This window comes from Oncorhynchus masou, unplaced genomic scaffold, assembly GCF_036934945.1.
Source record: "Oncorhynchus masou masou isolate Uvic2021 unplaced genomic scaffold, UVic_Omas_1.1 unplaced_scaffold_659, whole genome shotgun sequence".
Lineage (NCBI taxonomy): Eukaryota > Metazoa > Chordata > Actinopteri > Salmoniformes > Salmonidae > Oncorhynchus > Oncorhynchus masou.
The window spans coordinates 22,510-50,150 of record NW_027013031.1 but is presented as its reverse complement, the minus strand read 5'-3'; the positions used below and the strand labels follow the sequence as shown (position 1 = coordinate 50,150).

Sequence of the window (27,641 nt, the reverse complement as noted above, 5' to 3'; positions counted from 1 at the left end):
CCTTAATTTTGCTGGACCCCAGGAAGAGGAGCTGCTGCCTTGGCAACAGTGAACGGGGATCCATAATAAATACGTACCAAACTTGGTTCTTATTGGTCTAGAGGTTCTGGAGAAGAGGTTTCAAGTCGTCAACATCGGTGAAAAATGTTACAAAATGCAGCAAATAATATTGCAGTTTGATTTTAAATTCTGATATTTGGCAAGCGTGGTAAATAGTACGTAAGTAACTCATCCGAGGGAAATTAGCCACATGTTTCCTGATTGTGGAACAGTGGGCACACAGCTTGAACCCCGGCATTGCTGCTTGCTGTTTTAATTAGTATTATTATTATAATTGGTTCTTCTTGCGAGGAAAATCAACATGCAAATTCCCGTGAGATGGTAAGACAGAGGAGGGTGAAACTTGACATGATGGTAAAAGCCCATAGTTCACACCCTCTCATACAATACCGTGCCAATTGGCCACAAGGTGGCGCTATATCCGGTGTTTGAAATTGAAAACTTTGAAAGGTCACGCCCCTCACTCCATATGTCCTAGAGTTCTGAAATTCAGTGCGTCCATCCCTCTTCTCACAAGGAACACATTTACCTCACAGGCCCATAAGGTCCGCCATTGTGGATTTTCCACCATTTAGAATTTAGTTGAAAAACACTTAAATAACCTCTCCGGAACCACTGTGCCGGTCTGGATGAACCTTGACATGTGGCATCTATGGACCAAGCTCTCTCAATGCAACAACATGGCCGCTACTGAACAATAAACATTCATGTGGGCATGGTCCGGAACATTAAAGACTATAAATCAGACATGGATATTCATACTGTAACCAAACTTGGTACACATGTTCCAAGTACTGCCAAGACTCAACATAATCAAGCACATTCAGATCGACCAATCAGTGGCGCTATATATATATTTTTTTTTAACCTTTATTTTACTAGGCAAGTCAGTTAAGAACAAATTCTTATTTTCAATGACGGCCTGGGAACAGTGGGTTAACTGCCTGTTCAGGGGCAGAACGTCAGATTTGTACCTTGTCAGCTCGGGGGTTTGAACTTGCAACCTTTCGGTTACTAGTCCAACGCTCTAACCACTAGGCTACCCTGCCGCCCCATGTAATGAGTACATGTTTATATCTCTTGATCTATTTGACTCAGAATGATGAAATTTGAGACACATACTAAGGGACATGAGTCTAGCTAACCTGTAAAGTATGGTTCAGTTTGGACACATGTGGCCTCTGTTAGACAGGAAAAAAATCTCCCTAACAAGCGCATTGTCTTATTGTGTCCATATTGTTGTTGAGTCTTGGAAAATATTGTCTTATTGTGGCCATATTGTTGTAAATAATGTCTTATTGTGGCCATATTGTTGTAAACATTGTCTTATTGTGGCCATATTGTTGTAAACATTGTCTTATTGTGACCATATTGTTGTAATATATTGGCTAATTGTGGCCATATTGTTGTAAAACATTGTCTTATTGTGGCCATATTGTTGTAAATATTGGCTTATTGTGGCCAAATTGTTGTAAATATTGTCTTATTGTGGCCATATTGTTGTAAATATTGTCTTATTGTGGCCATATTGTTGTAATATATTGTCTTATTGTGGCCATATTGTTGTAATATATTGTCTTATTGTGACCATATTGTTGTAAATATTGTCTTATTGTGGCCATATTGTTGTAATATATTGTCTTATTGTGGCCATATTGTTGTAAATATTGTCTTATTGTGACCATATTGTTGTAAATATTGTCTTATTGTGACCATATTGTTGTAATATATTGTCTTATTGTGGCCATATTGTTGTAATATATTGTCTTATTGTGACCATATTGTTGTAAATATTGTCTTATTGTGACCATATTGTTGTAAATATTGTCTTATTGTGACCATATTGTTGTAATATATTGTCTTATTGTGACCATATTGTTGTAAATATTGTCTTATTGTGACCATATTGTTGTAATATATTGTCTTATTGTCTTGACATTTAAAGTTGTCAACATCATTAAAAATAGTCCAAAATATGCATATTGCATGATCTGTTTAATTTTGAGGTGTGATACTTGGCAAGCGTTGTAAGGAGTAGCTCCACAGAAGTAGCTCCTCCTAGGGCGATGTGACCAATTTGTCCTGATGGGGGCACAGTGGGCCAACAGCTTGAACCCCGGCATTTTATTTGATTTCTTTACACTGTTTGGACTGAGGTGACCTGAAAGTAAGATGAGGTGACCTGAAAGTAAGATGTGACCTGAAAGTAAGATGAGGTGACCTGAAAGTAAGATGAGGTGACCTGAAAGTAAGATGAGGTGACCTGAAAGTAAGATGAGGTGACCTGAAAGTAAGATGAGGTGACCTGAAAGTAAGATGAGGTGACCTGAAAGTAAGATGAGGTGACCTGAAAGTAAGATGAGGTGACCTGAAAGTAAGATGAGGTGACCTGAAAGTAAGATGAGGTGACCTGAAAGTAAGATGAGGTGACCTGAAAGTAAGATGTGACCTGAAAGTAAGATGAGGTGGCCTGAAAGTAAGATGAGGTGACCTGAAAGTAAGATGAGGTGACCTGAAAGTAAGATGAGGTGACCTGAAAGTAAGATGTGGTGACCTGAAAGTAAGATGTGACCTGAAAGTAAGATGAGGTGACCTGAAAGTAAGATGAGGTGACCTGAAAGTAAGATGAGGTGACCTGAAAGTAAGACGAGGTGACCTGAAAGTAAGATGAGGTGACCTGAAAGTAAGATGAGGTGACCTGAAAGTAAGATGAGGTGACCTGAAAGTAAGATGAGGTGACCTGAAAGTAAGATGTGACCTGAAAGTAAGATGAGGTGACCTGAAAGTAAGATGAGGTGACCTGAAAGTAAGATGAGGTGACCTGAAAGTAAGATGAGGTGACCTGAAAGTAAGATGTGACCTGAAAGTAAGATGAGGTGACCTGAAAGTAAGATGAGGTGACCTGAAAGTAAGATGAGGTGGCCTGAAAGTAAGATGAGGTGACCTGAAAGTAAGATGAGGTGACCTGAAAGTAAGATGAGGTGGCCTGAAAGTAAGATGAGGTGACCTGAAAGTAAGATGAGGTGGCCTGAAAGTAAGATGAGGTGACCTGAAAGTAAGATGAGGTGACCTGAAAGTAAGATGAGGTGACCTGAAAGTAAGATGAGGTGACCTGAAAGTAAGATGTGACCTGAAAGTAAGATGAGGTGACCTGAAAGTAAGATGAGGTGACCTGAAAGTAAGATGAGGTGACCTGAAAGTAAGATGAGGTGGCCTGAAAGTAAGATGAGGTGGCCTGAAAGTAAGATGAGGTGACCTGAAAGTAAGATGAGGTGGCCCACCCAAGGATTACAACGGCAGACAAATCCCTGGGAAATATTAATCATGAAAACATAGAATACGTTGTTGTTCCATGTACAATAGATTGAAGAATGTTCTTTAGAAAAGTGGTGGTGCATTGCATGATGAATGGTTGTCATGGATAATGATGGATGGTAGTCATCCTAGCGAATCATTTAAATTAAAATGTAGTCCACTCCGGACCAGCTAAATGTTCACATTAACAAAATAAGACTTATACAACCTCCACACAACACTCACTGTTGTTGTTCCAAATGTATGACTTTTGGTCTCATGTTAATCAGGACAGCCCTGATCAACAGTCACAAAGGGCTTTACAGATAGCCATGCCCGGTGAAATTAGGCCAGGGGTTCACAGCTACTGTCGGATCGGCTGCACGACCAGGGGCTCAGGTATTATAGCTAGTTGATGTCGTAGGCCAGGGTTCACAGCTACTGTCTGATCGGCTGCACGACCAGGGGCTCAGGTATTATAGCTCGTTGATGTCGTAGGCCAGGGGTTCACAGCAACTGTCTGATCGGCTGCACGACCAGGGGCTCAGGTATTATAGCTAGTTGATGTCGTAGGCCAGGGGTTCACAGCTACTGTCTGATCGGCTGCACGACCAGGGGCTCAGGTATTATAGCTAGCTAGTTGATGTCGTAGGCCAGGGGTTCACAGCTACTGTCTGATCGGCTGCACGACCAGGGGCTCAGGTATTATAGCTAGTTGATGTCGTAGGCCAGGGTTCACAGCTACTGTCTGATCGGCTGCACGACCAGGGGCTCAGGTATTATAGCTAGTTGATGTCGTAGGCCAGGGGTTCACAGCTACTGTCTGATCGGCTGCACGACCAGGGGCTCAGGTATTATAGCTAGTTGATGTCGTAGGCCAGGGGTTCACAGCTACTGTCGGATCGGCTGCACGACCAGGGGCTCAGGTATTATAGCTAGTTGATGTCGTAGGGACAGCGAAAGCTTAGCTTGAGGCTGCACGACCAGGGGCTCAGGTATTATAGCTAGTTGATGTCGTAGGCCAGGGGTTCACAGCTACTGTCTGATCGGCTGCACGACCAGGGGCTCAGGTATTATAGCTCGTTGATGTCGTAGGCCAGGGGTTCACAGCTACTGTCGGATCGGCTGCACGACTAGGGGCTCAGGTATTATAGCTAGCTAGTTGATGTCGTAGGCCAGGGGTTCACAGCTACTGTCGGATCGGCTGCACGACCAGGGGCTCAGGTATTATAGCTAGCTAGTTGATGTCGTAGGCCAGGGGTTCACAGCTACTGTCGGATCGGCTGCACGACCAGGGGCTCAGGTATTATAGCTAGCTGATGTCGTAGGGACAGCGAAAGCTTAGCTTGAGGCTGCACGACCAGGGGCTCAGGTATTATAGCTCGTTGATGTCGTAGGGACAGCGAAAGCTTAGCTTGAGGCTGCACGACCAGGGCTCAGGTATTATAGCTCGTTGATGTCGTAGGGACAGCGAAAGCTTAGCTTGAGGCTGCACGACCAGGGGCTCAGGTATTATAGCTCGTTGATGTCGTAGGGACAGCGAAAGCTTAGCTTGAGGCTGTACGACCAGGGCTCAGGTATTATAGCTCGTTGATGTCGTAAGGACAGCGAAAGCTTAGCTTGAGGCTGTACGACCAGGGGCTCAGGTATTATAGCTCGTTGATGTCGTAGGGACAGCGAAAGCTTAGCTTGAGGCTGCACGACCAGGGGCTCAGGTATTATAGCTCGTTGATGTCGTAGGGACAGCGAAAGCTTAGCTTGAGGCTGCACGACCAGGGGCTCAGGTATTATAGCTCGTTGATGTCGTAGGGACAGCGAAAGCTTAGCTTGAGGCTGTACGACCAGGGGCTCAGGTATTATAGCTTGTTGATGTCGTAGGGACAGCGAAAGCTTAGCTTGAGGCTGCACGACCAGGGGCTCAGGTATTATAGCTCGTTGATGTCGTAGGGACAGCGAAAGCTTAGCTTGAGGCTGCACGACCAGGGGCTCAGGTATTATAGCTCGTTGATGTCGTAGGGACAGCGAAAGCTTAGCTTGAGGCTGCATGACCAGGGGCTCAGGTATTATAGCTCGTTGATGTCGTAGGGACAGCGAAAGCTTAGCTTGAGGCTGCACGACCAGGGGCTCAGGTATTATAGCTAGCTGATGTCGTAGGGACAGCGAAAGCTTAGCTTGAGGCTGCACGACCAGGGGCTCAGGTATTATAGCTTGTTGATGTCGTAGGGACAGCGAAAGCTTAGCTTGAGGCTATACGACCAGGGGCTCAGGTATTATAGCTCGTTGATGTCGTAGGGACAGCGAAAGCAGCTTGAGGCTGCACGACCAGGGGCTCAGGTATTATAGCTAGCTGATGTCGTAGGCCAGGGGCTCAGGTATTATAGCTAGCTGATGTCGTAGGGACAGCGAAAGCTTAGCTTGAGGCTGTACGACCAGGGGCTCAGGTATTATAGCTAGCTGATGTCGTAGGGACAGCGAAAGCTTAGCTTGAGGCTGTACGACCAGGGCTCAGGTATTATAGCTCGTTGATGTCGTAGGGACAGCAAAAGCTTAGCTTGAGGCTGCACGACCAGGGGCTCAGGTATTATAGCTAGCTGATGTCGTAGGGACAGCGAAAGCTTAGCTTGAGGCTGTACGACCAGGGGCTCAGGTATTATAGCTCGTTGATGTCGTAGGGACAGCAAAAGCTTAGCTTGAGGCTGCACGACCAGGGGCTCAGGTATTATAGCTCGTTGATGTCGTAGACCAGGGGCTCAGGTATTATAGCTCGTTGATGTCGTAGACCAGGGGCTCAGGTATTATAGCTAGCTGATGTAATAATAATAATAATAATAATATAATAATATAATAATATATCCCATTTAGCAGACGCTTTTGTCCAAAGCGACTTACAAGTCGGCTGGGGCCACTACTTTTACATATGGGTGGCCCCAGCAGGAATCGAACCCACGACGCTTGGCGTTGCAAGCGCCATGCTCTACCGACTGAGCCACACAGGAGCCACACCTGTCGTAGGCCAGGGGCTCAGGTATTATAGCTAGTTGATGTCGTAGACCAGGGGCTCAGGTATTATAGCTAGCTGATGTCGTAGGGACAGCAAAAGCTTAGCTTGAGGCTGTACGACCAGGGGCTCAGGTATTATAGCTCGTTGATGTCGTAGGGACAGCGAAAGCTTAGCTTGAGGCTGCACGACCAGGGGCTCAGGTATTATAGCTCGCTGATGTCGTAGACCAGGGGCTCAGGTATTATAGCTCGTTGATGTCGTAGACCAGGGGCTCAGGTATTATAGCTAGCTGATGTCGTAGGCCAGGGGCTCAGGTATTATAGCTAGTTGATGTCGTAGACCAGGGGCTCAGGTATTATAGCTAGCTGATGTCGTAGGGACAGCGAAAGCTTAGCTTGAGGCTGTACGACCAGGGGCTCAGGTATTATAGCTCGTTGATGTCGTAGACCAGGGGCTCAGGTATTATAGCTCTTTGATGTCGTAGACCAGGGGCTCAGGTATTATAGCTCGTTGATGTCGTAGACCAGGGGCTCAGGTATTATAGCTAGCTGATGTCGTAGGCCAGAGGCTCAGGTATTATAGCTAGTTGATGTCGTAGGGACAGCGAAAGCTTAGCTTGAGGCTGTATGACCAGGGGCTCAGGTATTATAGCTCGTTGATGTCGTAGGGACAGCGAAAGCTTAGCTTGAGGCTGCACGACCAGGGGCTCAGGTATTATAGCTCGTTGATGTCGTAGACCAGGGGCTCAGGTATTATAGCTCGTTGATGTCGTAGACCAGGGGCTCAAGTATTATAGCTCGTTGATGTCGTAGACCAGGGGCTCAGGTATTATAGCTAGCTGATGTCGGAGGCCAGGGGCTCAGGTATTATAGCTAGTTGATGTCGTAGGCCAGGGGCTCAAGTATTATAGCTCGTTGATGTCGTAGGGACAGCGAAAGCTTAGCTTGAGGCTGCACGACCAGGGCTCAGGTATTATAGCTCGTTGATGTCGTAGGGACAGCGAAAGCTTAGCTTGAGGCTGTACGACCAGGGGCTCAGGTATTATAGCTAGTTGATGTCGTAGGGACAGCGAAAGCTTAGCTTGAGGCTGTACGACCAGGGGCTCAGGTATTATAGCTAGTTGATGTCGTAGGGACAGCGAAAGCTTAGCTTGAGGCTGTACGACCAGGGGCTCAGGTATTATAGCTAGTTGATGTCGTAGGGACAGCGAAAGCTTAGCTTGAGGCTGTATGACCAGGGGCTCAGGTATTATAGCTCGTTGATGTCGTAGGGACAGCGAAAGCTTAGCTTGAGGCTGCACGACCAGGGGCTCAGGTATTATAGCTAGTTGATGTCGTAGGGACAGCGAAAGCTTAGCTTGAGGCTGTACGACCAGGGGCTCAGGTATTATAGCTAGTTGATGTCGTAGGGACAGCGAAAGCTTAGCTTGAGGCTGTACGACCAGGGGCTCAGGTATTATAGCTAGTTGATGTCGTAGGGACAGCGAAAGCTTAGCTTGAGGCTGTACGACCAGGGGCTCAGGTATTATAGCTCGTTGATGTCGTAGGGACAGCGAAAGCTTAGCTTGAGGCTGCACGACCAGGGGCTCAGGTATTATAGCTAGTTGATGTCGTAGGGACAGCGAAAGCTTAGCTTGAGGCTGTACGACCAGGGGCTCAGGTATTATAGCTAGTTGATGTCGTAGGGACAGCGAAAGCTTAGCTTGAGGCTGTATGACCAGGGGCTCAGGTATTATAGCTCGTTGATGTCGTAGGGACAGCGAAAGCAGCTTGAGGCTGTATGGGAGACGAGCGTCACTCACTGCAGTTAAACGACCACAGATTCAAAAGAGTAAAAAGAGTAAAAAACTAAGACTTTATTCCACAGGTTTCCAGTATGTACAGGTATCCACAGATCTTCAGGTAACTAACTACACTACATTTACATTACATTTAAGTCATTTAGCAGACGCTCTTATCCAGAGCGACTTACAAATTGGTGAATTCACCTTCTGACATCCAGTGGAACAGCCACTTTACAATAGTGCATCTAAATCATTTAAGGGGGGGGTGAGAAGGATTACTTATCCTATCCTAGGTATTCCTTGAAGAGGTGGGTTTTCAGGTGTCTCCGGAAGGTGGTGATTGACTCCGCTGTCCTGGCGTCGTGAGGGAGTTTGTTCCACCATTGGGGGCCAGAGCAGCGAACAGTTTTGACTGGGCTGAGCGGGAACTGTACTTCCTCAGTGGTAGGGAGGCGAGCAGGCCAGAGGTGGATGAACGCAGTGCCCTTGTTTGGGTGTAGGGCCTGATCAGAGCCTGGAGGTACTGCGGTGCCATTCCCCTCACAGCTCCGTAGGCAAGCACCATGGTCTTGTAGCGGATGCGAGCTTCAACTGGAAGCCAGTGGAGAGAGCGGAGGAGCGGGGTGACGTGAGAGAACTTGGGAAGGTTGAACACCAGACGGGCTGCGGCGTTCTGGATGAGTTGTAGGGGTTTAATGGCACAGGCAGGGAGCCCAGCCAACAGCGAGTTGCAGTAATCCAGACGGGAGATGACAAGTGCCTGGATTAGGACCTGCGCCGCTTCCTGTGTGAGGCAGGGTCGTACTCTGCGGATGTTGAAGAGCATGAACCTACAGGAACGGGCCACCGCCATGATGTTATTTGAGAACGACAGGGTGTTGTCCATCTTCAGGTAACTAACTACACTAAGTATCTTCAGGTAACTACCTACACTAAGTATCTTCAGGTAAGTAACTGAAGGTAAGTATCTTCAGGTAACTAACTAAACTAAGTATCATCAGGTAAGTAACGAAACTAAGTATCTTCAGGTAAGTAACTGAAGGTCAGTATCTTCAGGTAAGTAACTAAACTAAGTATCATCAGGTAAGTAACGAAACTAAGTATCTTCAGGTAAGTAACTGAAGGTAAGTATCTTCAGGTAAGTAACTAAACTAAAGGTAAGTATCTTCAGGTAACTAACTAAACTAAGTATCTTCAGGTAAGTAACTGAAGGTCAGTATCTTCAGGTAAGTAACTGAACTAAAGGTAAGTATCTTCAGGTAAGTAACTGAAGGTAAGTATCTTCAGGTAACTAACTAAACTAAGTATCATCAGGTAAGTAACGAAACTAAGTATCTTCAGGTAAGTAACTGAAGGTCAGTATCGTCAGGTAAGTAACTAAACTAAAGGTAAGTATCTTCAGGTAAGTAACTAAAGGTAAGTATCTTCAGGTAAGTAACTGAAGGTCAGTATCTTCAGGTAAGTAACTGAAGGTCAGTATCGTCAGGTAAGTAACTAAAGGTAAGTATCTTCAGGTAAGTAACTGAAGGTAAGTATCTTCAGGTAACTAACTAAACTAAGTATCATCAGGTAAGTAACGAAACTAAGTATCTTCAGGTAAGTAACTGAAGGTAAGTATCTTCAGGTAAGTAACTAAACTAAAGGTAAGTATCTTCAGGTAAGTAACTAAAGGTAAGTATCTTCAGGTAAGTAACTAAAGGTAAGTATTTTCAGGTAACTAACTAAACTAAGTATCTTCAGGTAAGTAACTAAAGGTAAGTATCTTCAGGTAACTAACTAAAGGTAAGTATCTTCAGGTAAGTAACTAAAGGTAAGTATCTTCAGGTAAGTAACTAAAGGTAAGTATCTTCAGGTAAGTAACTAAAGGTAAGTATCTTCAGGTAAGTAACTAAACTAAAGGTAAGTATCTTCAGGTAAGTAACTAAAGGTAAGTATCTTCAGGTAAGTAACTAAAGGTAAGTATCTTCAGGTAAGTAACTAAAGGTCAGTATCTTCAGGTAAGTAACTAAAGGTAAGTATCTTCAGGTAAGTAACTGAAGGTCAGTATCGTCAGGTAAGTAACTAAACTAAAGGTAAGTATCTTCAGGTAAGTAACTAAAGGTAAGTATCTTCAGGTAAGTAACTAAAGGTAAGTATCTTCAGGTAAGTAACTGAAGGTAAGTATCTTCAGGTAAGTAACTAAACTAAAGGTAAGTATCTTCAGGTAAGTAACTAAACTAAAGGTAAGTATCTTCAGGTAAGTAACTAAACTAAAGGTAAGTATCTTCAGGTAAGTAACTAAAGGTAAGTATCTTCAGGTAAGTAACTGAAGGTCAGTATCGTCAGGTAAGTAACTAAAGGTAAGTATCTTCAGGTACAGGGATAACAAAAATGAGGACAGGGTCAGAAAACTGTATGGCTCCACTGCTCATCTACAAGTGACCAAAAAAAACCTTGATACAGGCTAGCCAGAAGGCTCTCATGCTTGCTAACTAGCTCGCTAACCAGCCATGCAATTTCAATAAAAAGAGGCTAGCTCACTAGCATCAGCTTTGTAGCATGCTATGTGGATACTTGTTTTAATTCTTCCCGTCAGCCTTGCTGTATATTTCAAATTCCCTGAATATTATTTTGCTAGTAATTTTCACAAATATTATTCATATTTAGGACAGTGTAAAGTGTACTTCCAGACCGGAACCTTGTAAAAACGTATGACAACACTTGACCTGATTGGTCAGTTGAAAAACCTTTGCCTACAAGTGACCAAACTTGTTTGCTAGAGCAGCTCTCATTGATGCCTACGTCGAAACCTTTGGCAGAGGTTCAAAAGTAACCAAAGCCTTGCTGTATATTTCAAATTCCAAATCTTATTTAAATGAATTTCCAAGTATTCTTCATTTTTTATAATATTATCTTTCCAACAGAAGTTACAAAACTGATTATACAGGTGCAGCTCATATTTTACAAGTGCAAATCATACTTTACATGCTTGTACACTTAAGGCACTATTTTACCTCCATATACACATATATATTTGGTCCCATATCCCTTGCATGCAATGACAACATCAAGCTTGTGACTCTACAAAACTCCTTGGATGCATTTGTAGTTTGTTTTGAGTCCTCTTATAGAGAGAGAAAGGACATCAACATGAAGGACAGAGAAACATGTCTGTTACATCAACATGAACTTTATTTATTTCGCAATCAACACCGTTTCACATTTTATACAAAATCATGAATCATTAGAAAACATCTGATCATGTGACCCCGTCCGTCCAGCCGCTCCGCCTCACCCCAGAGGATCATGGGAAGGCATGTGTCTGACGAGACCCAGTGGACATGCCCTGACCAATCAAATCAGACATCACCTCCAGGAATGTAGGCCTCTATTGGCTAAACATCACTCACCACTAGCTACATCCCTGGTTACACCATAGAGGTAGATAGAGGAATCATCTTTGTATCTGTGCCATTAGAGTCTGTGATAGCACCATTGAAGATACAACCCATAGTAATCCCCACCCAGTTGACTACTTTAAAATGGTGGATGATGGCAATAGCCATGGTAAAACAGGTGATATACATGATGAGTCCTCTATCTCTATGGATTAAATTCCTCAGAGCAATGATGGAATTAAATTCCTCGCCCAATCAGACACTGGTCTGACTGATCTGTCAATCAATTTCATCTGCCAATGTCTGAAGGCCTCAGCGAGAAGGGGCAAGGCTTGTCCACTGAGCCTTCATATGATTGGGTAGCCAGTGAGCGACTGGGCAGCTAATGTATGCTAATGTACATGCCCAGCACACACATTTACAGCTCAGCCCACCCACCCACACACACACACCCACCCACCCACACACACACTTCAGAGGTCCTTGTTAGAGCGTTGCGTAGCGTTCTGGTCTTGGCACATGTACATGCAAAGCTAAAGAGTCACCTGCACAGGCGGACAGAGGGAGGGAGGGAGACAGAGGGGGAGGGAGGGAGTTAGAGGGAGGGAGAAACATGTATACATCCACAGACAGACAGACAGACAGAGGCGCTGTTGAACGCTGAGAGTTTTTAATCCCACCCTCCATGTTACATGTTCCTAGCAGCACCAGAGGGGCTCTCTGATTGGTTGCTGTAGCTGTCAGTCAGTCCGTCTCCAGGATGAGTGGCGGCTGCTCTTCATTCTCATCGTCCAATCGCAGATCGCTGAGGTCATCCTCTAGTCCCGCCCCTCCCACTGCACCCGCCTCCTCACAGTAACCTGAGGAGAGGACATGGGTTAGAGGTCAGAAGTCAGGGTATCCCACCAGACCAAGTGGGGGGATACCCTGCTGCTACCCAGACCAATTGGAAGGATACCCTGCTGCTACCCAGTGGAGGGATACCCTGCTGCTACCAGACCAAGTGGGGGGATACCCTGCTGCTACCAGACCAAGTGGGGGGATACCCTGCTGCTACCCAGTGGAGGGATACCCTGCTGCTACCCAGTGGAGGGATACCCTGCTGCTACCAGACCAAGTGGAGGGATACCCTGCTGCTACCCTAGAGACCAAGTGGAGGGATACCCTACTGCTACCAGACCAAGTGGAGGGATACCCAGTGGAGGGATACTGCTACCAGACCAAGTGGAGGGATACCCTGCTGCTACCCAGTGGAGGGATACCCTGCTGCTACCAGACCAAGTGGGGGATACCCTGCTGCTACCCAGTGGAGGGATACCCTGCTGCTACCAGACCAAGTGGAGGGATACCCTGCTGCTACCCAGTGGAGGGATACCCTGCTGCTACCAGACCAAGTGGAGGGATACCCTGCTGCTACCAGACCAAGTGGAGGGATACCCTGCTGCTACCCAGTGGAGGGATACCCTGCTGCTACCAGACCAAGTGGAGGGATACCCTGCTGCTACCCAGACCAAGTGGGGGATACCCTGCTGCTACCAGACAAGTGGAGGGATACCCTGCTGCTACCAGACCAGTGGAGGGATACCCTGCTGCTACCCAGTGGAGTGGATACCCTGCTGCTACCAGACCAATTGGAGGATACCCTACTGCTATGGAGGGATACCCTGCTGCTACCAGACCAAGTGGAGGGATACCCTACTGCTACCAGACCAAGTGGAGGGATACCCTGCTGCTACCAGACCAAGTGGAGGGATACCCTGCTGCTACCAGACCAAGTGGGGGATACCCTGCTGCTACCAGACCAAGTGGAGGGATACCCTGCTGCTACCAGACCAAGTGGAGGGATACCCTGCTGCTACCAGACCAAGTGGAGGGATACCCTGCTGCTACCAGACCAAGTGGAGGGATACCCTGCTGCTACCCAGACCAAGTGGGGGATACCCTGCTGCTACCAGACCAAGTGGGGGGATACCCTGCTGCTACCAGACCAAGTGGAAGGATACCCTGCTGCTACCAGACCAAGTGGGGGATACCCTGCTGCTACCAGACCAAGTGGAGGGATACCCTGCTGCTACCAGACCAAGTGGAGGGATACCTGCTGCTACCAGACCAAGTGGAGGGATACCCTGCTGCTACCAGACCAAGTGGAGGGATACCCTGCTGCTACCCAGACCAAGTGGAGGATACCCTGCTGCTACCCAGACCAAGTGGAGGGATACCTGCTGCTACCAGACCAAGTGGGGGGATACCCTGACCAAGTGGATGCTACCAGACCAAGTGGGGGGATACCCTGCTGCTACCCAGACCAAGTGGGGGATACCCTGCTGCTACCAGACCAAGTGGAGGGATACCCTGCTGCTACCAGACCAAGTGGAGGGATACCCTGCTGCTACCAGACCAAGTGGAGGGATACCCTGCTGCTACCAGACCAAGTGGAGGGATACCCTGCTGCTACCAGACCAAGTGGAGGGATACCCTGCTGCTACCAGACCAAGTGGGGGGATACCCTGCTGCTACCCAGACCAAGTGGAGGGATACCCTGCTGCTACCCAGACCAAGTGGGGGATACCCTGCTGCTACCAGACCAAGTGGAGGGATACCCTGCTGCTACCCAGACCAAGTGGAGGGATACACTGCTGCTACCCCAAGTGGAGGGATACCCTGCTGCTACCAGACCAAGTGGAGGGATACCCTGCTGCTACCAGACCAAGTGGAGGGATACCCTGCTGCTACCCAGACCAAGTGGAGGGATACACTGCTGCTACCCAGACCAAGTGGGGATACCCTGCTGCTACCAGACCAAGTGGAGGGATACCCTGCTGCTACCCAGACCAAGTGGGGATACCCTGCTGCTACCCAGACCCTGCTGCTACCAGACCAGTGGAGGATACCCTGCTGCTACCAGACCAGTGGGGGATACCCTGCTGCTACCAGACCAGTGGAGGGATACCCTGCTGCTACCCAGACCAAGTGGGGGATACCCTGCTGCTACCAGACCAGTGGGGGATACCCTGCTGCTACCCAGTGGAGGGATACCCTGCAACCCAGTGGAGGGATACCCTGCTGCTACCCAGACCAATTGGAAGGATACCCTGCTGCTACCCAGTGGAGGGATACCCTGCTGCTACCAGACCAAGTGGAGGGATACCCTGCTGCTACCAGACCAAGTGGAGGGATACCCTGCTGCTACCCAGACCAAGTGGAAGGGATACCCTGCTGCTACCCAGTGGAGGATACCAAGTGGAGGATACCCTGCTGCTACCAGACCAAGTGGGGGATACCCTGCTGGGGATACCCTGCTACCAGACCAAGTGGAGGGATACCCTGCTGCTACCAGACCAAGTGGGGGATACCCTGCTGCTACCCAGTGGAGGGATACCCTGCTGCTACCCAGTGGAGGGATACCCTGCTGCTACCAGACCAAGTGGAGGGATACCCTGCTGCTACCAGACCAAGTGGAGGGATACCCTGCTGCTACCAGACCAAGTGGAGGGATACCCTGCTGCTACCAGACCAAGTGGAGGGATACCCTGCTGCTACCCAGTGGAGGGATACCCTGCTGCTACCCAGTGGAGGGATACCCTGCTGCTACCAGACAGTGGAGGGATACCCTGCTGCTACCCAGTGGAGGGATACCCTGCTGCTACCCAGTGGAGGGATACCCTGCTGCTACCCAGTGGAGGGATACCCTGCTGCTACCCAGTGGAGGATACCCTGCTGCTACCCAGTGGAGGGATACCCTGCTGCTACCCCAGTGGAGGGATACCCTGCTGCTACCAGACCAAGTGGAGGGATACCCTGCTGCTACCCAGTGGAGGGATACCCTGCTGCTACCAAGTGGAGGGATACCCTGCTGCTACCAGACCAAGTGGAGGATACCCTGCTGCTACCCAGTGGGGGATACCCTGCTGCTACCCAGTGGACCCTGCTGCTGGAAGACCAATTGAGGGATACCCTGCTGCTACCCCAAGTGGAGGGATGCTACCCAGTGCCCTGCTACCAGACCAAGTGGAGGGATACCCTGCTGCTACCAGACCAAGTGGAGGGATACCCTGCTGCTACCCAGTGGAGGGATACCCTGCAGACCAAGTGGAGGATACCCTGCTGCTACCCAGTGGAGGGATACCCTGCTGCTACCAGACCAAGTGGAGGGATACCCTGTGCTACAGACCACTAGTGGATGCTACCAGACCAAGTGGAGGGATACCCTGCTGCTACCAGACCAAGTGGAGAGGATACTGTACTACAGTACTAGGGATACCCTGCTGCTACCAGACCAAGTGGAGGGATGATGCTAAGTGGAGGGATACCCTGCTGCTACCCAAGTGGAGGGATACCCTGCTGCTACCAGACCAAGTGGGGATACCCTGGAGACCAAGTGACTACCCTGCTGCTACACAGTAGGGATACCCTGCTGCTACCAGACAAGTGGAGGGATACCCTGCTGCTACCCAGTGGAGGGATACCCTGCTGCTACCCAGTGGAGGGATACCCTGCTGCTACCCAGTGGAGGGATACCCTGCTGCTACCCAGTGGAGGGATACCCTGCTGCTACCAGACCAAGTGGAGGGATACCCTGCTGCTACCCAGTGGAGGGATACCCTGCTGCTACCCAGTGGAGGATACCCTGCTGCTACCAGACCAAGTGGAGGGATACCCTGCTGCTACCCAGTGGAGGGATACCCTGCTGCTACCCAGTGGAGGATACCCTGATGCTACCACTGCTGTTACTGTACTACAGTACTACTACTACATAGTGTATACAGTATAATGATGCTACCCAGTGGAGGGATACCCTGCTGCTACCCAGTGGAGGGATACCCTGATGCTACCCTGCTGTTACTGTACTACAGACTACTACTACATAGGATACAGGATGCTACTGGAGGGATACCAGACCACTGCTGGAGGGATACCCTAGTGTATACAGTATAATGATGCTACCCAGTGGAGGGATACCCTGCTGCTACCCAGTGGAGGGATACCCTGCTGCTACCCAGCTGTTACTGGATACCCTGCAGCTACCAGACCCAGTGGAGGGATACCCTGCTGCTACCCATTGGAGGATGCTACCCTGCTGCTACCAGACCAAGTGGATACAGTATAATCTGCTGCTACCCAGTGGAGGATAATCCTACTGCTACCAAAAATAAATGACCAAGTGGAGGGATTCCTAATTAACAATGCTGCTACACCAGACCAAGTGGGCTGATTATCATCATTTTATGGTTAGGGATACCCTGCTGCTACCAGACCAAGTGGAGGGATGCCCTGCTGCTACCAGACCAAGTGGAGGGATACCCTGCTGCTGGACCCAGTGGAGGGATACCCTGGAAAGGCTGCTACCAGACCAAGTGGAAGGGAAAGGCTTGTTGCTACCAGACCAAGTGGAAGGATACCCTGGAAAGGTTTGCTGGATCAGCCCAGACCAAGTGGAAGAACTCCATGCTGCTAGCCAGACCAAGAGGAAGAACCCTGCTACATGGAAAGGTGGAGGATCAGCCCAGTCAGTCAACAAGAGGAAGAACTCCATGGACCCTGCCCAGTCTACCAGACCAAGTGGAGGGATCACCCTGTCAGTCAACAAGTGGAGGGATACCCTGCTGCTCAGCCCAGTCAACAAGTGGAAGGATACCCTGCTGCTACCAGCCCAGTGGAGGGATACCCTGCTGCTGGATCAGCCCAGTGTCAACAAGAGGGATACCCTGGAAAGGCTTGTTGATCAGCCCAGTGGAGGGATACCCTGCTGCTACCCCAGTCAATCAACAAGTGGAGGGATACCCTGTTTTGCTAGCCCAGTGGAGGGATACCCTGCTGCTGGACCCAGTGGAGGAAGATACCCTGCTGCTACCCAGTGGAGGAAGAACCCTGCTGCTCACAACAAGAGGAAGAACTCCATGGAAAGGCTTGTTGGATCACCCAGTCAACAAAAGGAAGAACTCCATGGAAAGGCTTGTTGGATCACCCAGTCAACAAAAGGAAGAACTCCATGCTACCCAGTGGAGGATACCCTGGAAAGGCTGCTACCCAGTGTTACAAAAGGAAGAACTACTACATAGGAACAGGCTTGATGCTACCCAGTGGAGGAAGATACCCTGCTGCTATCCCCAGTCAGTCAACAAGAGGGAACTCCATGGAAAGCTTGTTGGATCCCAGTGGAGGAAGAACCCTGCTGCTTGTTGGATCAGCCCAGTGGAGGGATACCCTGGAAAGGCTTGTTGGATCCCCAGTGGTCAGAGGAAGAACTCCTGGAAAGGCTGCTACCAGCCAGTCAACAAGAGGAAGAACTACATGGAAAGGTTTGCTGGACCCAGTGGAGGAAGAACTACCCTGTTGGATGCTACCAAGTGGAGCGAATGCATGGAAAGGCTGTTGGATCACAGTCAGTCACTAGAGGAAGAACTACATGGAAAGGCTTGTTGGATACAGTATCAATGAGGAAGAACTACATGGAAAGGCTTGTTGGATCAGCCCAGTCATCAACAAGAAATCATGGAATTTTATCAGCCCAGTCAGTCACAAGAGGAAGAACTCCATAAAGGTTAGGATCAGCCCAGTCAACAAAAGGAAGAACTCCATGGAAAGGCTTGTTGGATCAGCCCAGTCAAAAGAGGAAGAACTCCATGGAAAGCTTCTATCAGTCAGTCAACAAGACAATGGCAAATTTGTTGGATCAGCAAGTCATCAACAAACAAGAACTCCTAAACTACTTGGATCAGCCCAGTCAGTCAACAAGAGGAAGAACTCCATGGAAAGGCTTGTTGATCACCCAGTCAGTCAACAAGAGGAAGAACTCCATGGAGGGATCACCCTGATGCTACCACTGCTGTTATCTGTAGTCTACAAGTAAGAACTCCATGGAAATTGTGGATCAGCCCAGTATAATGATGCTTGTTGATCCCAGTCAGAGGGATACCCTGCTTGCTACCACTGCTGTTACTGTAGGAAGAACTACTAAAGGCTACATAGTGTATACAAGAGGATAATGATGCTTGTTGGACCCCAGTCAGTCAACAAGAGGAAGAACCCTGGAAAGGCTATCACTGTCAACGTCCACTGTAACAAGAGGAAGAACTCCATGGAAAGGCTTGTTGGATCACAGTATAAGAGGAAGAACTCCATGGAAAGGCTTGTTGGATCAGCCCTCAACAAGATGCTCCATGGAAAGGCTGTTGGATCTGCTCAACAAGAAAGAACTCCATGGAAAGGCTTGTTGGATCAGCCCAGTCAGTCAACAAGAGGAAGAACTACATGGAAAGGCTAGTAAGGATCAGCCCAGTCAGTCAACAAGAGGAAGAACTACATGGAAAGGCTTGTTGGATCAGCCCAGTCAGTCAACAAGAGGAAGAACTACATGGAAAGGCTTGTTGGATCAGCCCAGTCAGTCAACAAGAGGAAGAACTACATGGAAAGGCTTGTTGGATCAGCCCAGTCAACAAGAGGAAGAACTACATGGAAAGGCTTGTTGGATCAGCCCAGTCAGTCAACAAGAGGAAGAACTCCATGGAAAGGCTTGTTGGATCAGCCCAGTCAACAAGAGGAAGAACTCATGGAAAACATCAGCCCAGTCAACAAAAGGAAGAACTTGGAAAGGCTTGGATCAGCCCAGTCAGTCAACAAGAGGAAGAACTACATGGAAAGGCTTGTTGGATCAGCCCAGTCAGTCAACAAGAGGAAGAACTCCATGGAAAGGCTTGTTGGATCAGCCCAGTCAACAAGAGGAAGAACTCATGGAAAGGTTTGTTGGATCACAGTCAGAGGAAGAACTCCATGGAAAGGCTTGTTGGATCAGCCCAGTCAGTCAACAAGAGGAAGAACTCCATGGAAAGGCTTGTTGGATCAGCCCAGTCAGTCAACAAGAGGAAGAACTCCATGGAAAGGCTTGTTGGATCAGCCCAGTCAACAAGAGGAAGAACTACATGGAAAGGCTTGTTGGATCAGCCCAGTCAGTCAACAAGAGGAAGAACTCCATGGAAAGGCTTGTTGGATCAGCCCAGTCAGTCAACAAGAGGAAGAACTCCATGGAAAGGCTTGTTGGATCAGCCCAGTCAGTCAACAAGAGGAAGAACTCCATGGAAAGGCTTGTTGGATCAGCCCAGTCAGTCAACAAGAGGAAGAACTACATGGAAAGGCTTGTTGGATCAGCCCAGTCAGTCATGGAAAGGCTTGTTGGATCAGAGTCAACAAGAACTCCATGGAAAGGCTTGTTGGATCAGCCCAGTCAACAAGAGGAAGAACTCCATGGAAAGGCTTGTTGGATCAGCCCAGTCAGTCAACAAGAGGAAGAACTACATGGAAAGGCTTGTTGGATCAGCCCAGTCAGTCAACAAGAGGAAGAACTACATGGAAAGGCTTGTAAGGATCAGCCCAGTCAGTCAACAAGAGGAAGAACTCCATGGAAAGGCTTGTTGGATCAGCCCAGTCAGTCAACAAGAGGAAGAACTACATGGAAAGGCTTGTTGGATCAGCCCAGTCAGTCAACAAGAGGAAGAACTACAGTCAGGAAAGGCTTGTTGGATCATCCCAGTCAGTCAACAAGAGGAAGAACTCCATGGAAAGGCTTGTTGGATCAGCCCAGTCAGTCATGGAAAGGCAAGAGTCAACAAGGAAGAACTCCATGGAAAGGCTTGTTGGATCAGCCCAGTCAGTCAACAAGAGGAAGAACTACATGGAAAGGCTTTGTTGGATCAGCCCAGTCAGTCAACAAGAGGAAGAACTCCATGGAAAGGCTTGTTGGATCAGCCCAGTCAGTCAACAAGAGGAAGAACTACATGGAAAGGCTTGTTGGATCAGCCCAGTCAGTCAACAAGAGGAAGAACTCCATGGAAAGGCTTGTTGGATCAGCCCAGTCAGTCAACAAGAGGAAGAACTACATGGAAAGGCTTGTTGGATCAGCCCAGTCAACAAGAGGAAGAACTACATGGAAAGGCTAGTAAGGATCAGCCCAGTCAATCAACAAGAGGAAGAACTCCATGGAAAGGCTTGTTGGATCAGCCCAGTCAACAAGAGGAAGAACTCCATGGAAAGGCTTGTTGGATCAGCCCAGTCAGTCAACAAGAGGAAGAACTACATGGAAAGGCTTGTTGGATCAGCCCAGTCAGTCAACAAGAGGAAGAACTACGTGGAAAGGCTTGTTGGATCAGCCCAGTCAGTCAACAAGAGGAAGACAGCAGCGCCTCTTCAACCTCAGGAGGCTGAAGAAATTCGGCTTGTCACCAAAAGCACTCACAAACTTCTACAGATGCACAATCGAGAGCATCCTGTCGGGCTATATCACCGCCTGGTACGGCAACTGCCCCGCCCACAACCGTAAGGCTCTCCAGAGGGTAGTGAGGTTTGCACAACGCATCACCGGGGGCAAATTACCTGCCCTCCAGGACACCTACACCACCCGATGTTACAGGAAGGCCATAAAGATCATCAAGGACAACACCCACCCGAGCCACTGCCTGTTCACCCCGCTATCATCCAGAAGACGAGGTCAGTACAGGTGCATCAAAGCTGGGACCGAGAGACTGAAAAACAGCTTCTATCTCAAGGCCATCAGACTGTTAAACAGCAACCACTAACATTGAGTGGCTGCTGCCAACACACTGACACTGACTCAACTCCAGCCACTTTAATAATGGGAATTGATGGGAAATGATGTAAAATATATCACTAGCCACTTTAAACAATGCTACCTAATATAATGTTTACATACCCTACATTATTCATCTCATATGTATACGTATATACTGTACTCTTGACAAAAAACAGCACTGCGTCTCACTTTTTATTGGTCTCTCTAAGGCTTTTGATACAGTTGATCATGCTATACTGAGGCAGAGATTGTTGAGTGTAGGTCTTCCCGGAGCATGCAGTTGCAGGGTTTGCTAACTATCTGATAGAACTCAGTGCACTCAATTTTTTTTAACCTTTATTTAACTTGGCAAGTCAGTTAAGAACAAATTCTTATTTTCAATGACGGCCTAGGAACAGTGGGCCTCTTGAACAGGTTAACTGCCTGTTCAGGGGCAGAACGACAGAGAACGCAGTGCTGTTTTTAGTCAATGGCTTCAGTGATATCATTTAAAACCTTCATGGCTGCTGTAATTGTGCTATGTTTCTTCCTGAAGCCCTATTGATACATTGATAAAATAGAGTTAGTAAATAAAAACTCTTTTAGCTGTTCACTTACAAGGGTTTCAAGTATTTGCACCAGGGGTGACAGCTTTGAGATTGGCTTATAATTATTTAAAAGAGTTGGATCGCCCCCTTTTAAAAGTGGTAGGACAAATGCTGATTTCCAGATCTTTGTCAGCTGGGGGTTTGAACTTGTAACCTTCCGGTTACTAGTCCAACGCTCTAACCACTAGGCTACCCTGCCGCCCCAATTTGATGGGCTTATGTCTGTTAAATTGTCTGTCTTGAAAGGTGTGCCCCAAGGCTCTGTACTTGGTCCTCTCTTAATCACTATTTATATAAATGATTTAGACAAAAATGTCCAAAATGCACAACTTCATTTTTATGCTGATGATACTGTTATTTACTGTTGTGCCTTGTCTCTTACAAAAGCTTTCCAGAACATGCAAACTGTTTTTATACTGTTCAACATACCTTGTGTCAATTGAAGCTTATCCTCAATACTGACAAAACTAAACTAATGTTGTTTTCTAATGCTGGAAATAGACCTCTGAACCTTCCACTTATTACTACCTGTCAGGGCAAGGAGACTGAGGTTGTAACCTCATATAAATATCTTGGATACTACCTGTCAGGGCAAGGAGACTGAGGTTGTAACCTCATATAAATATCTTGGATACTACCTGTCAGGGCAAGGAGACTGAGGTTGTAACCTCATATAAATATCTTGGATACTACCTGTCAGGGCAAGGAGACTGAGGTTGTAACCTCATATAAATATCTTGGATACTACCTGTCAGGGCAAGGGAGACTGAGGTTGTAACCTCATATAAATATCTTGGATACTACCTGTCAGGGCAAGGAGACTGAGGTTGTAACCTCATATAAATATCTTGGATACTACCTGTCAGGGCAAGGAGACTGAGGTTGTAACCTCATATAAATATCTTGGATACTACCTGTCAGGGCAAGGAGACTGAGGTTGTAACCTCATATAAATATCTTGGATACTACCTGTCAGGGCAAGGAGACTGAGGTTGTAACCTCATATAAATATCTTGGATACTACCTGTCAGGGCAAGGAGACTGAGGTTGTAACCTCATATAAATATCTTGGAATTTTGATTGATGACGTCCTCTCTTTTAAATTGCATATTCAACAACTTACAAAAGAATTGAAGCTGAAATTGGGATTTCATTTTAGGAATAAGGCCTGTTTTTCTTTTGAAGCCAGAAGGAGGCTAGTAGTATCAGCTACATTTATGACTTTACTAGACTATGGGGATATTTTATATATGAATGCTTCCGCTCAGTGTTTGAGATCAATTGACACTCTTTACCATGGCACTTTGAGATGTATTTTAAACTGCAAAACCCTTACGCACCACTGAGTTGTCTGGCCTTCTCTAGTCCTCGTCGGCTCAGTCACTGGTAGACTTTTATTGACAAAGCCATTTGGGGATTACTACCTTTTTATTGTTCAGAAATGTGGTGGGTCGTCTCTTCGTTCGCTGGACTTTATCCTGCTAACTGTTCCAAATGTCCCAACTGAATTTGGTAAAAGGGCTTTTATGTACTCTGCGCCATCGTCTTGGAACACCTTACAAAATACTTTTAAACTGGAAGAACTTGTCCAGATTGGTGTTTTTAAATCACTGATGAATGAACTTGAGGCTGATTCCCTGACCTGTCAATGTTTTTCATTTGCTGTTTTATACTCTCATAAAATAATCACACAGTGATAGATCGAATCCCAGAGCTGACAAGGTAAAATCTGTCATTCTACCCCTGAACCCACTGTTCCCTGGTAGGCCATCATTGTAAAGAAGAATTTGTTCTTAACTGACTTCCCTCGTTAAATAAAGGTTAAATAAATAAAAAAATAAAGAGACTGGCTTGTTCAGGGCAGAACGACATTCTCAGGGATTTGATCCAGCAACCTTTCGGTTACTGATCCAACGCTCTAACCAAAAGGCTACCTGCCGGCCCAGGTTGTCCGGTGCCAATTTGACTAACGGCGCCCTGGGGTGTCTTTACCTTTCATCCCAGCAGTGTTGTAGGTCTGTGCAGTAAGGGGTCGGTCATGTGACCCCTGTTCCAGGATCTCATTGGGCGGCTCAGCACTGCCGTCTAACCTGATGAACACAGAATGATTTAAGTTCATATACTGTATGCCATTTAACAGACACTTTTATCCAAACTACTTGCAATGAGTACATATGTGTGGCCTGAGCAGGAATGGATTCCACGACCCTGGCATTGAGGAATGGAGCCCACGACCCTGGCATTGAGGAAAGGAGCCCAGGACCCTGGCATTGAGGAATGGATTCCACGACCCTGGCATTGAGGAATGGAGCCCACGACCCTGGCATTGAGGAATGGAGCCCGGACCCTGGCATTGAGGAATGGATTCCACGACCCTGGCATTGAGGAATGGAGCACACGACCCTGGCATTGAGGAATGGAGCCCACGACCCTGGCATTGAGGAATGGAGCCCACGACCCTGGCATTGAGGAATGGAGCCCACGACCCTGGCATTGAGGAATGGAGCCCACGACCCTGGCATTGAGGAATGGAGCCCACGACCCTGGCATTGAGGAATGGAGCCCACGACCCTGGCATTGAGGAATGGAGCCCACGACCCTGGCATTGAGGAATGGAGCCCACGACCCTGGCATTGAGGAATGGAGCCCACGACCCTGGCATTGAGGAATGGAGCCCACGACCCTGGCATTGAGGAATGGAGCCCACGACCCTGGCATTGAGGAATGGAGCCCACGACCCTGGCATCGAGGAATGGAGCCCATGACCCTGGCATCGAGGAATGGAGCCCATGACCCTGGCATCGAGGAATGGAGCCCATGTTTTACCTGTGTTGTTTCAGTATTACCTGTGTTGTTTCATCAGTGTGTTACCTGTGTTGTTTCATCAGTGTGTTACCTGTGTTGTTTCAGTGTTATGTGTTGTTTCATCAGTGACCTGTGTTGTTTCATCAGTGTGTTACCTGTGTTGTTTCAGTGACCTGTGTTGTTTCAGTGTTACCTGTGTTGTTTCAGTGTTACCTGTGTTGTTTCAGTGTTACCTGTGTTGTTTCAGTGTTACCTGTGTTGTTTCAGTATTACCTGTGTTGTTTCATCAGTGTGTTACCTGTGTTGTTTCATCACCTGTGTTGTTTCAGTTACCTGTGTTGTTTCATCAGGGTGTTACCTGTGTTGTTTCATCAGTGTTGTTTCATCAGTGTTACCTGTGTTGTTTCATCAGTGTGTTCCCTGTGTTGTTTCAGTGTTACCTGTGTTGTTTCAGTGCTACCTGTGTTGTTTGTTTCAGTGTTACCTGTGTTGTTTCATGTGTGTTTTCAGTGTGTTACCTGTGTTGTTTCAGTGTTACCTGTGTTGTTTCAGTGTTACCTGTGTTGTTTCATCAGTGTTACCTGTGTTGTTTCATCAGTGTGTTACCTGTGTTGTTTCAGTGTTACCTAGGGTGTGTTACCTGTGTTGTTTCAGTGTTACCTGTGTTGTTTCATCCAGGGTTTCATCAGTTACCAGTGTTGTTTCATCAGGTGTTACCTGTTTGTTTCATCAGGGTGTTACCAGTGTTGTTTTCAGTGTTAGCTGTGTTGTTTCATCAGTGTGTTACCTGTGTTGTTTCAGTGTTACCTGTGTTGTTTCATCAGTGTGTTACCTGTGTTGTTTCATCAGTGTGTTACCTGTGTTGTTTCAGTGTTACCTGTGTTGTTTCATCAGTGTGTACCTGTGTTGTTTCATCAGTGTGTTACCTGCGTTGTTTCAGTGTTACCTGTGTTGTTTCAGTGCTCAGTGTTGTTTCAGTGTTACCTGTGTTGTTTCAGTGTTACCTGTGTTGTTTCAGTGCTACCTGTGTTGTTTCAGTGTTACCTGTGTTGTTTCATCAGTGTTACCAGTGTTGTTTCATCAGTGTGTTACCAGTGTTGTTTCAGTGCTACCTGTGTTGTTTCATCAGTGTTGTTTCAGTGTTACCAGTGTTGTTTCATCAGTGTTACCTGTGTTGTTTCATCAGTGTGTTACCAGTGTTGTTTCAGTGCTACCTGTGTTGTTTCAGTGCTACCTGTGTTGTTTCATGTTACCAGTGTTGTTTCAGTGTTACCTGTGTTGTTTCAGTGCTACCTGTGTTGTTTTCAGTGTTACCAGTGTTGTTTCATCAGGGTGTTACCTGTGTTGTTTCATCAGTGTGTTACCTGTGTTGTTTCAGTGTTACCAGTGTTGTTTCATCAGGGTGTTACCTGTGTTGTTTCATCAGGGTGTTACCAGTGTTGTTTCAAGTGTGTTACCAGTGTTACCAGTGTTGTTTCATCAGTGTGTTACCTGTGTTGTTTCAGTGTTACCTGTGTTGTTTCAGTGTTACCTGTGTTGTTTCATCAGTGTGTTTTACCTGTGTTGTTTCAGTGTTACCTGTGTTGTTTCAGTGTTACCTGTCTTGTTTCATCAGTGTGTTACCTGTCTTGTTTCACCAGTTTTACCTGTGTTGTTTCATCAGTGTGTTACCTGTGTTGTTTCATCAGTGTGTTACCTGTGTTGTTTCATCAGTGTGTTTTACCTGTGTTGTTTCAGTGTTACCTGTGTTGTTTCATCAGTGTGTTACCTGTGTTGTTTCATCAGTGTGTTACCTGTGTTGTTTCAGTGTTACCTGTGTTGTTTCATCAGTGTGTTACCTGTGTTGTTTCATCAGTGTGTTGCCTGTGTTGTTTCAGTGTTACCTGTGTTGTTTTTATCAGTGTGTTACCTGTGTTGTTTCAGTGTTACCAGTGTTGTTTCAGTGTTACCTGTGTTGTTTCATCAGTGTGTTACCTGTGTTGTTTCAGTGTTAACAGTGTTGTTTCATCAGTGTGTTTTACCTGTGTTGTTTCAGTGTTACCTGTGTTGTTTCATCAGTGTGTTACCTGTGTTGTTTCAGTGTTACCTGTGTTGTTTCATCAGTGTTTTAACTGTGTTGTTTCAGTGTTACCAGTGTTGTTTCATCAGTGTGTTTTCCTGTGTTGTTTCAGTGTTACCAGTGTTGTTTCATCAGTGTGTTACCAGTGTTGTTTCAGTGTTACCTGTGTTGTTTCAGTGTTACCTGTGTTGTTTCATCAGTGTGTTTCAGTGTTACCTGTGTTGTTTCAGTGTTACCTGTGTTGTTTCAGTGCTACCTGTGTTGTTTCAGTGTTACCTGTTTGTTTCATCAGTGTTACCAGTGTTGTTTCATCAGTGTGTTACCAGTGTTGTTTCAGTGCTACCTGTGTTGTTTCAGTGTTACCAGTGTTGTTTCATCAGTGTGTTACCTGTGTTGTTTCAGTGTTACCAGTGTTGTTTCATCAGTGTTACCTGTGTTGTTTCATCAGTGTGTTACCTGTGTTGTTTCAGTGTTACCTGTGTTGTTTCATCAGTGTGTTTTACCTGTGTTGTTTCAGTGTTACCTGTGTTGTTTCAGTGTTACCTGTGTTGTTTCATCAGTGTGTTACCTGTGTTGTTTCATCAGTGTGTTACCTGTGTTGTTTCATCAGTGTGTTTTACCTGTGTTGTTTCAGTGTTACCTGTGTTGTTTCAGTGTTACCTGTGTTGTTTCATCAGTGTGTTACCTGTGTTGTTTCATCAGTGTGTTACCTGTGTTGTTTCAGTGTTACCTGTGTTGTTTCATCAGTGTGTTACCTGTGTTGTTTCAGTGTTACCTGTGTTGTTTCAGTGTTACCAGTGTTGTTTCATCCTGTGTTGTTTCAGTGCTACCTGTGTTGTTTCATCAGTGTTTACCTGTGTTGTTTCATCAGTGTTGTTTCAGTGTTAGCTGTGTTGTTTCATCAGTGTGTTACCTGTGTTGTTTCAGTGTTACCTGTGTTGTTTCATCAGTGTGTTACCTGTGTTGTTTCATCAGTGTGTTACCTGTGTTGTTTCAGTGTTACCTGTGTTGTTTCATCAGTGTGTTACCTGTGTTGTTTCATCAGTGTGTTACCTGTTGTTGTTTCAGTGTTACCTGTGTTGTTTCAGTGTT

General features: G+C 46.9%; 1 pseudogene; it reads right to left on the bottom strand.

The window, feature by feature from the left end:
* Positions 1-11,981: 11,981 nt before the first annotated feature.
* The window catches only part of LOC135536751 (WD repeat domain phosphoinositide-interacting protein 2-like), a 34,333-nt pseudogene continuing 18,673 nt past the window's right edge, over positions 11,982-27,641 (bottom strand).